We start from the raw sequence: 10,000 nt of genomic DNA, 5'->3' as shown, positions 1-10,000 counted from the left end.
ACCACCGACACAATACAATACAATACAATGAATCCGACACAAGGAAATTAATACACTACAGAAGGTAGGTCTTGTAATGTTAGCTCCTCCTAAAGTTATGTGCATATTTCGCCATCGTCAGCGTCTGCAATAGCTGACAGCCTACAGTTTTGTTTGTTTGGGGTTTTTGTTGTTGTTGTTGTTGTTGTTGCTTTGTTGTTGTTGTTTTTCAGAAATGTGCAAAAGCACATGTGCTCCAAAACAAAAACACGCACACATTTGAGAAACAACAACACACGAATATTTGCTACTTCACGTGCAAATGCGTTCGGCAGCATAGGTGGGCAAACACCGTAAAGTTGTTTTTACAACCAAAACCAAAGTTGTTTCCGGCTCAAGATGTTGATATGTTTGAGTGGGGACGGGGGGGAGGGGGGGGCGGGGGAGGGGGAGACAGACAAAAGAGACAGACAGACAGAGATGAGAGCCTTGAGTGTTTTTGTTTCAAGCTTTAATATGCATTACACACTTTTGTAACTGGATCTAAACAGTTTGGGAAGAATAAAGCTAATTTGGGCCCATCTTCGTTGTTGTTGTTGTTGATTTTTTGTTTGTTTTTTTTTGTTTTGTTTTTTTTCTTTTGTTTCTTTTTTAACTTTCAGGATGGCAATGCATTCTAACACCTAAGTTTTTAGATTTGTTCACATTATCTGGCCGGATCCCGGCATTGTCGCCCAGTGAACCCTCGGCGGGATTACTCAAACAGAGGAGCTTCCGAGAAGTATTCCTTCGTGGATTGAGACTGAAATTGCGTCAACAGAGTTTGGCTTCCGTTTGCACCCTCCCCCCTCCCCCCTCTTCCAAAACCCCCCTTTCTGTGTGTGTGTGTGTGTGTGTGTGTGTGTGTGTGTGTGTGTGTGTGTGTGTGTGTGTGTGTGTGTGTGTGTGCGTCTGTGTCTGTGTGTGCCTGTGTCTGTGTCTCTCTCTGTCTGTATCTCTCTCTGTCTCATTCTCTCTGTATCACTCTCTCTCTCTGTGTTTCTCTGTCTCTCTGTCTGTCTTCTCTCTCTCTCTGCCTCTATCTCTGTCTCTCTCTTTCTTTCTTTTTCCCTCTGTCTGTCTCTGTCTCTCTTTTTTCTTTCTTTTTTTCTCTCTGCCTCTCTGTCTCTCCCTGTCTGTCTGTCTGTCTGTCTTTCTGTCTCTCTGTCTCTCTCGCTCAATCTCTTTCTTTCTTTTTCTCTCTCTCACTGTCCTTCTCTCTCTCTCTCTCTCTCTCTCTCTCTCTCTCTCTCTCTCTCTCTCCCCCCCCCCCTTTTCTTCGAATTATTCTGCTGCATCCGTGCCTGCAATCTTCCAGAGGAATTTGCTTAAAAGTGTGGACTTTTGTTATGTGATTTTTGTTGTCGTTGTTGTTGTTTAAAGTTCTTTTAGACAAATAATCGTACTTCTTCTTCGGGTTGATATTTCTTGCAAATTTTTTTTTTTTTTTTTAAAGTGTAGGTTTAACACATGCACGTCTTTGGGAAACAAAACGAGAAGAGGAAACTAACTTCGTTTGGGCAGCCGTAGTTCGTCTTCCCGTGAGGCGAACGATTAACGTGTACGTTGCTTCACACCCTCACCGAACCCTGGAGTAGGAGGGGGTCCTTGATGTGTTGATTTCATCTTTTGTCTTTCACACACACACACACACACACAGAGAGAGAGAGAGAGAGAGAGAGAGAGAGAGAGAGAGAGAGAAAAGAGAGAGAGGGGGAGGGAGAGAGAGAGAACTCCAGCACCAACAGTCTGTGCCCGTTGGCTGACATAGGAATCAGTGAACACAATCTGTCGTTTCACACTCAGTTCCCTCCTGGGATTAGGTTTCCGGTGAAACACTCTCAAACTACTTTCCTCTACTGGGGTTTTTCCCCGGGGTAATTCTGTTCGAAAACAGAATCACCTTCAGGATTTTTTTTTTTTTTTTTTTTTTTGCTAAGTCAAGATCGACCACCACCACAACCCTGCAGTTGGAAACTATCCCGTACTTTCTAACGGTATACCCTTTCACCGCCAGTCAGTTTAGAGTGCAAATTAACCTTGTGCGGAAACCACAGAAAGATGGTGTCTAAGAATAGCTGGAGATTCCCCTGTGATGTGTAGGAAAAAAAATTGCCAATCCTACCACTGAAAACTAAGAGCATTAGGTAAATGCACAAAAAGGCCCATCATCTGGTTGCATTTCAGTGACATGGGTGCTTTGCCTAGCTTCGTACCGAAAAAAAAAAATCGACCCAACACTCTGCTTATATCACAGATTGACATAAGTTTTACATTTGGGCCAACAGCAAAGTGAGAGCTGTATTATCAGTGGTTTCTCCAGTCAATGGGAAATCATTTACAGCTTAGTCTTTTGTGAAGGACTATGACTCTCAAACTAGGAGGCAAAATTGCACTGGTTTTTAGTGCTGCAGCCTTGTGGGCTAGTTGGCCTTTGGGAACCATCCCAACGCCGACTGTCCTAAAACCCTCTTGGCCGAGAGAGTGGAGATGTAACTTGGGCAAGACACTCTCCACTATAATCAAACTCTAGCCCAGATAGTCGGAACAGCAGTTGCTTACTCTGCTGTTCTGATGGTCATAGTCGGACACGACTGACTATCATATATATATATATATATATATATATATATATATATATATATATATATATATATATATATATATATATATATACCGAAATACGACCATGGCGATGAAAGGTTCAAGTTTATTGAAAAGGGAAGGGGGGTATGGGGGGGAGTCTGGGCCAGCCTTTACGGACCCCTCTCCCCCTCTGGAGTGTTTAACTAAACGGAAGCAGACGTGGGGAGAGGGAGCGTTGGGGGGTGGAGGGGGGTGGGGGGTGTAGGAGTTCTGCTTCGATGGCTTGCATTGGTTCCAACATGGCCAGTAGTACCGACATGGTCATTTCAAGCTGGCCTTGAATGACTCCCATATGCACTATTATCGCGCCATGGAGGGCTGAGGTGGAGGGTAAATCGAACTTTGGAAAGAGTGTGGTGGGGGGCCGGGGGGGCGGGGGGGGGGGGGGCAATTCTGACTGGTTGGGAATTACCTCTAGAGAGCATTACAGGCTAGCCTAAAGAGACCCCGGGTAAATCTGGACTAGGCAGATTTTTACCCGAAGTTAAAATAAACCGGGGAGTGTTCGGGGGTGGGGCTGGGGGGCATATCCTGCTACACCGCACATTCCGTACGAAAGGTCGAACCACTGAATCATTTGACTGTTGCGTCTGTCAAGCCTTTTTACTTTTTTTCTTTTCTTTTCTTTTTTCTTTTTTTCTTTTTTTTTTTTTTTAAGATACGATTCTCCCATTGGGCAACAGCAGTATATGCGGCGTTTTGAATGAGCACGGAAGATGACACTACCTACACGATCAGCCAGTACAGAAATTACTTTACAGTCTAGAAGATGCGCCCGCAAGTTTAATTAAGTTAATTAAGTCTAAAGTTATATCAGCTCTGTTACAGTTTTCAGTTTCAGTTTCAAGGGGGTGTCATAGCGTGCGTACTGATCAATTTACGTCACACCACATTTGTATTTGTATTTTGTATTTGTATTTCTTTTTATCACAACATATTTCTCTGTGTGAAATTCGGGCTGCTGTCCCCAGGAGAGCGCGTCGCTACACTACAGCGCCACCTTTTTTTTTCTTTTTTTTTTTTTATCCTGCATGCAGTTTTATTTGGGTTTTTTTTATCGAAGTGAATTTTCTACAGAATTTTGCCAGGAACAACCCTTTTGTTGCCGTGGGTCTTTTTACACGTACCCTAAGTGCATGCTGCAAACGTGACCTCGGTTTATCGTCTCATCTGAATGACTAGCGTCCAGACCACCACAAGGTCTAGTGGAGGGGGGGGGGGGGAATATCGCGGCTGAGCCGTGATTCGAACCAGCGCGCTCAGATTCTCTCGCTTCCTAGACGGACGCGTTACCTCTAGGCCATCACTCCACATCGCTTTTTTGTTAATTTGTTTTGTTGTTGTTTGTTTTGTTTTTTGACATAATTTGATGCAATGGCGTTTTCAATTGAAATATGCTATTTACCGTTTGAAAGAAAGAAAAAAAAAGAGCAGATGCAGAGACCTGATCTTTCCAGGAACCCAACGTGCCGGTCAGACCGCGGTCGGAGACGTCAGGAATTGGACTTAAGATGATAGTTATGTTACTGATAAGTGGGTAAATAGGTGGGGTGGGTGGTCGGTCGGTAGGCCAGGTGAGTAGCTAGTCTGTTGCTGCGTCACAGTTTTAGAATATTTTCAGTGTTGTAACAAGTGTGTTTTGGGGATGTTTTTTTGTTTTGTTTTGTTTTGTTTGGGGTTGGTTTTGGGTTGGGTTTTTTGTATAATGTGTTGTGTCACAGTTTAAAAACGTTTTCAGTGTTGTAACAAGTGTTTGTGTTTTTGTTTGTTTTGTTTTATTTGTAGAGTGTGTTGTGTCACAGTTTTAAAACGTTTTCAGTGTTGTAACAAGTGTTTGTGTTTTTTGTTTGTTTTGTTTTGTTTGTAGAGTGTGTTGTGTCACAGTTTTAAAACGTTTTCAGTGTTGTAACAAGTGTTTGTGTTTTTGTTTGTTTTGTTTTATTTGTAGAGTGTGTTGTGTCACAGTTTTAAAACGTTTTCAGTATTGTAACAATTGGTTGTTGTTGTTTTTTGTTTGTTGGTTGTTGTTTGTTTTTGTTTTATTTTTGTTTGTTTTTTCTTGCTGTTGTTTGTTGTTGTTTCTTGCGGGGTGGGGGGGGGGGGTGTCATAATTTGATACAATGACGTCTTGAATTGAAAAATGCTTTACCACTGATTGAAATGCAGCCGACTTAGTCAAACACTCGATCTGTCACTTGACTCGTTCGGGGTGGTCAGCTTTTGTGTTTCATTCAGCCGGCACCCATTGGATTAGGACGACTGGGGGCAAAACACCGTCTTGAGTGGTGGCAGGGGGCTTATGATACGATACGATACGATACGATATGGATATTGAACAGCGCCTTTCCTCGGTCGGATACCAAGCTCTAAGCGCTTTAAAAACACAGAGTCATTTGCGCAACACACTGCCTACTTGAGTAGACTAACAGCTGCCGTTTGGGTGCTCATCATTCGTTTTCCTGTGTCATTCAATCAGGTTTGAGTCATGCACTCTTATACAGATATATAACGTTTTACGTGTATGACCGTTTTATTCATTTACCCCGCCTTGTAGGCAGCCATACTCCGTTTTTGGTGGTGTGCATGCTGGGTATGTTCTTGTTTCCTTAACCCACCGAACGTTGACATGGATTACTGGATCTTCCGCGTGCGTATTTGATCTGCGTGCATATACACACGTAGGGAGTTCTGGCACTAGCAGGTCTGCACATATGTTGACCCGGGAGATCGGAAAAATCTCTACTCATTACCCTCAAGGCACCGTTTCCGAGATTTGAACCAGGGACCCACAGATTGAATGTCTACCGCTTTCACCACTCGGCTATTGTGCCCGTCAGGGTTAGGAGGGCAAGGTAAAGGAGTTCATCAAACACTGTACTGACACTACTTTTTAACAACCACCAATCAAACGCTAAACCGACACCACTCCATACCAACACATCTATACCGGCAGCGAGATAGCCAGTTTTGTTTTTTGTTTGTTTGTTTGTTTTGGGGGCGGGGGGGTGGTGGTGTTGCTGTTGTTGTTTTTTTCTTCTTCTTTTTTTCTTCTTTTTTTTTGCGCAGCGTTCTCGGGGGGATTCGAACTCACACCTCTGGAATGCAGACCTGCCGCTTTAACCCAGCGGAGCTTTTCATGCACCACCACAGTTATTCAAGACAGAGTTTTCCTTCCATAACACTTGGGAACTAGTGCCCAGACGTAGTCGGTCAACAACCCCTTGCTGACTGGCTGTCTGCGAAGACTGCCAACAATCTTGAAAGAAAACTGCTAGTGGGCGTTGAGACTGCCGAGAGTTGCCTCTCAACACCCTTGTATGAATGATGATGATTGCTTCTCTTCACTCGTCTCGATTCCAAAGTAACGTTTAGAATGTCGTGGGGGTGTTTTCAGCTGTGAATTTAGTGGAAGCATAGAATGGAACATGCTTCCAAAGACATGTCGTCAAATTCCAGCCATATCTGTCTTTAAAACTAACATAAGAATATTTCTATTCGATACATTTGATTAACCTACTCGCGGTCTTTTGCAAATGCTTGCTTGTACTTAGTCCACTAGCTGCCATGCCACGATGAATGAAAAATTGAATGTATGTGTATGTGTGAACAGTAAGTGTGTGTGTGTGTGTGTGTTTGTGTGGGTTTGAGTGTGTGGGCGTGAATGTGTACGTATGTCTTTGTTTGCTTGTTTTACAATTGTGTGTGTGTGTGTGTGTGTGTGTGTGTGTGTGTGTGTGTGTGTGTGTGTGTGTGTGTGTGTGTGTGTGTGTGTGTGTGTGTGTGTGTGTGTGTGTGTGTGTGTGTAAGTACGTACGTACATGTACCAATTGTTCCAGTTTTCATCGCTTTGTTACCTTTAATAGACTTCCAGTTACTATTCTTATTCGTCGGTCTTATTATTTTATTTTATTTCAATTTATTTCTTTATTTTTAGGTTTTCTGTCGTTCCTTATTTTTATGTTTTGCGTCGTTAAATGGGCAGAATTGTAAAAAGGCCTTTATTGTGCCTAATTCTTTACCCATTAAAGATTCAATCAATCAATCAATCTCCGACCGCTCCTCTTCCTCTTCTACCTCCTATGATGATGATGATGATGATGATGATCATCATAATCATCATCATCATCTTTCTCTCTCTCTTTTTCTCCCTCCATCTCTCTCTGTCTCTCTCTCTCTGTCTCCCCATCTTCTTCCAACATTCACGTACATTTCAATTATTCGCTTTGGTCATTACGTTTTAATTAATTCTAGCATATTCAATAAACTTTGCTACTTTTTTTTGTTCACTCTGCTCCAAGGTTTCCACTGCTGTCCAATTATTGCATTTTGCATTCTCTCTTCGTCCCTGTGCTGTTAATTCGCTGGGATTTGTTTTCCCCTGTCCCACGTTTTGCTTATAATTCAGTCCTCTAACGTTCTCTGTGTGTGTGTGTGTGTGTGTGTGTGTGTGTGTGTGTGTGTGTGTGTGTGTGTGTGTGTGCGTGTGTGTGTGTGTGTGTGTTTGTGTTGGGTTTTTTTCATGTATGTGTGTGTGTGTGTCTCTGTGTGTGTGTGTGTGCGCGCGCGCCCTTTCTTCACACGCGTTCGTAAAACTTTCCGCTCCGAGCCCTGTTGTATTCTTTTAATTTCCCCATATTCCAGAAAATTTACTTTTGTTTCCGCTCCAGGGTTCTCTGTTGCTGTAATCAAGTTAGTTCTCTCTTTCTTCTGTTGATTAGCTCAGGTTTTGCTGACAGGCCTCGGGCGGTTGTTGATGTTTTTGATGGTGCTGTTTGTGGTTGTTTGTTGTTTTTGTTGTTGTTGTTTTCTTTTGTTTTTTGTTCGGTTCACCCACCTTGACCACACTGGAATTGATTTGACTAGACTAGATATATATATATATATAATATATTTCTTTGTGATTAAACGTGGAGTGATGGCCTTGAAGTAACGCGTCCGCCTAGGAAGCGAGAGAATCTGAGCACGCTGGTTCGAATCACGGCTCAGCCGCCGATATTCCGCCCCCCCACCCCCCCTCCCCTCCACTAGACCTTGTGGTGGTCTAGACGCTAGTCATTCAGATGAGACGATTAACCGAGGTTACGTGTGCAGCATGCACTTAGCGCACGTAAAAGGACCCACGGCAAAAAAAAAGGGTTGTTCCTGGCAAAAATCTGTAGAAAAATCCACTTCGATAGGAAAAACAAATAAAACTGCACGCAGGAAAAAATACAAAGCAATGGGTGGCGCTGTAGTGTAGCGACGCGCTCTCCCTCGGGAGAGAAGCCCGAATTTTACACAGAGAAATCTGTTGTGATGAAAAGAACTACAAATACAGAATACAGACTGTTTGTCCTGCTTGTGATTCCGGGAGTTAGGTAGTGTGGGGGGTCAGGATACAGCAGGGGCAGCAGGATGTAGAAGGCCAACAGAACTGCTGCTGTAGGACAGCGGGTTGTGGTTTGTGGCTGCGAGTTGTGGTTCGTGGCTGCAGTTGCTCCCCGGCCCCCTGCTGGTCCTCCGTTGTGGGACGTGCAGGTTGTCGCGGAGCATGAGCACTAGTTGCCTTGTGGCCCTGAAGACGGCTGTTTCACATACACACTTCCTTCCACCTCGGACAACCAGCCCAACTACTGCCTTGAATGACTGGTCATCTTGCAATGCTGTTGACCAATGCTACGAATAACAACTGGACGGACAACTGATGTGAAATTTCAAGACTAACCATTCAAAAAAAGAAAAGAACACACACACACACACACACACACACACACACACACACACACACACACACACACACACACACACACACACACACACACAACCCGCAACACATCTCATTCCTAAATAAACATCCCTGTGTAATTTCAAACACTTTCATCTGCTATTGGTTATAAACAGCAGCATTATTGAAAAGTTCAGTCCTGAAGGCGAAACCCGACAGGTCGTTAAACTCAGCGGGTCAGCTGTGAAGGTCGGGGAAGAAGGAATCAGTTGGTTTGTCCATTCGTCTGCAATATGGAGAGCAATCTGAATATCCACTATCAGAGGTCAATGGATCAGGTATTTTTGACGCGTTGGCGTGGGGGTAGGGGTTGGGCGAGGGGTGCTGAGGGGGGCTACGCTGGACGATACGACACGCACGAACATTCACGCTCATCATCTCTTCCGGAAGTACAGCTGTGAGTTCCATCTGTCCTTGGCTAGAAGGTATCAGTCGTCTTTCTGGTCTGCTCTCCTTGAGTCCCCCTAGTTAGTCAACGTTGGTATAATCGTTGTGGCTGTTTGTCGCTTGGCTGCTTACGTAGGAGGGGTCTAATTACTTGCTTATTTGTTCATTTGTTTCATTTGGCTTGATAAGCGAAACCTAACCTCAGTCAACCGGTCACGTAGTCAGTCAGTTGATTTATTTGTTTGTTTGTTTGTTCTAAAAAAAAAATAAAAAAAAAAAGCATAGCATTTACGAAAGAGAACATGGAACCCTTTATGTGCACTAATGGCATAAGAATCAATCGCGCCGTTTTATCGCACAGCTGACAGTCTCATGAGGGCAGGGCATGAACAGCCACGGGAATTTGGTTTACTCTGTTCAGCGATGAATGACGATGACGATAACGACGAGGCTGTACTCTACGCCTCCTGTCATGATAATATCCCGGTGTCAACCAGACCCCAGAGATACACACACAGCCGCTGTGGACATTTTAGCAACAGTCCAGAGACGCGTCCGTGAATTTGTTGACCTTTGACTGTATGGTCCCAGACTTCCTATTCATGCGAACAGCTCACTCATTTCTGGGTTGGAGCTAGCCACGGGCCGATAAATGCAGCCACTGATTTGCCTCGAACCCGCGTCTTCCCAAACTTCGGTCCGGGACACTAGCCACTACGCCAACTTTGGGCGAAGTGTTGAAGCAAGGACCACAAATGTCAACCGGTTCAACTTGAGCATGCATAAATCATGCACTCTACAAAAGTGAACGCAATGGTCTTGGCGTGCGTGTTTAAGGTCAATATTGGTTCCTGGCTACAAAGCTCCTTTGAGTATTGTATTCCCACTGCTCGTATTCGGTTGCTTGATGGTAAAATGATGTGAGACATAAATGCAAACGAACCATTTACGGCCTACTGGGTGATCTCTGACCTTGTGTACTAAACTGACTGCAAATATATCAGGCCATCATCCGCTTCTCTGTGATACATAATGAATTAATCTAACGAGAGTACTAAATTTCGAATAAGATCACATTCGACTCTGTGTGTGTGTGTGTGTGTGTGTGTGTGTGTGTGTGTGTGTGTGTGTGTGTGTGTGTGTGTGTGTGCGCGCGCGCGCGCGCGCGCGCGTGTTTGTGTGAAT

This window comes from Babylonia areolata, chromosome 1, assembly GCF_041734735.1.
Source record: "Babylonia areolata isolate BAREFJ2019XMU chromosome 1, ASM4173473v1, whole genome shotgun sequence".
NCBI classification, from domain to species: Eukaryota; Metazoa; Mollusca; class Gastropoda; order Neogastropoda; family Buccinidae; genus Babylonia; species Babylonia areolata.
This window is presented reverse-complemented; position numbering follows the sequence as displayed.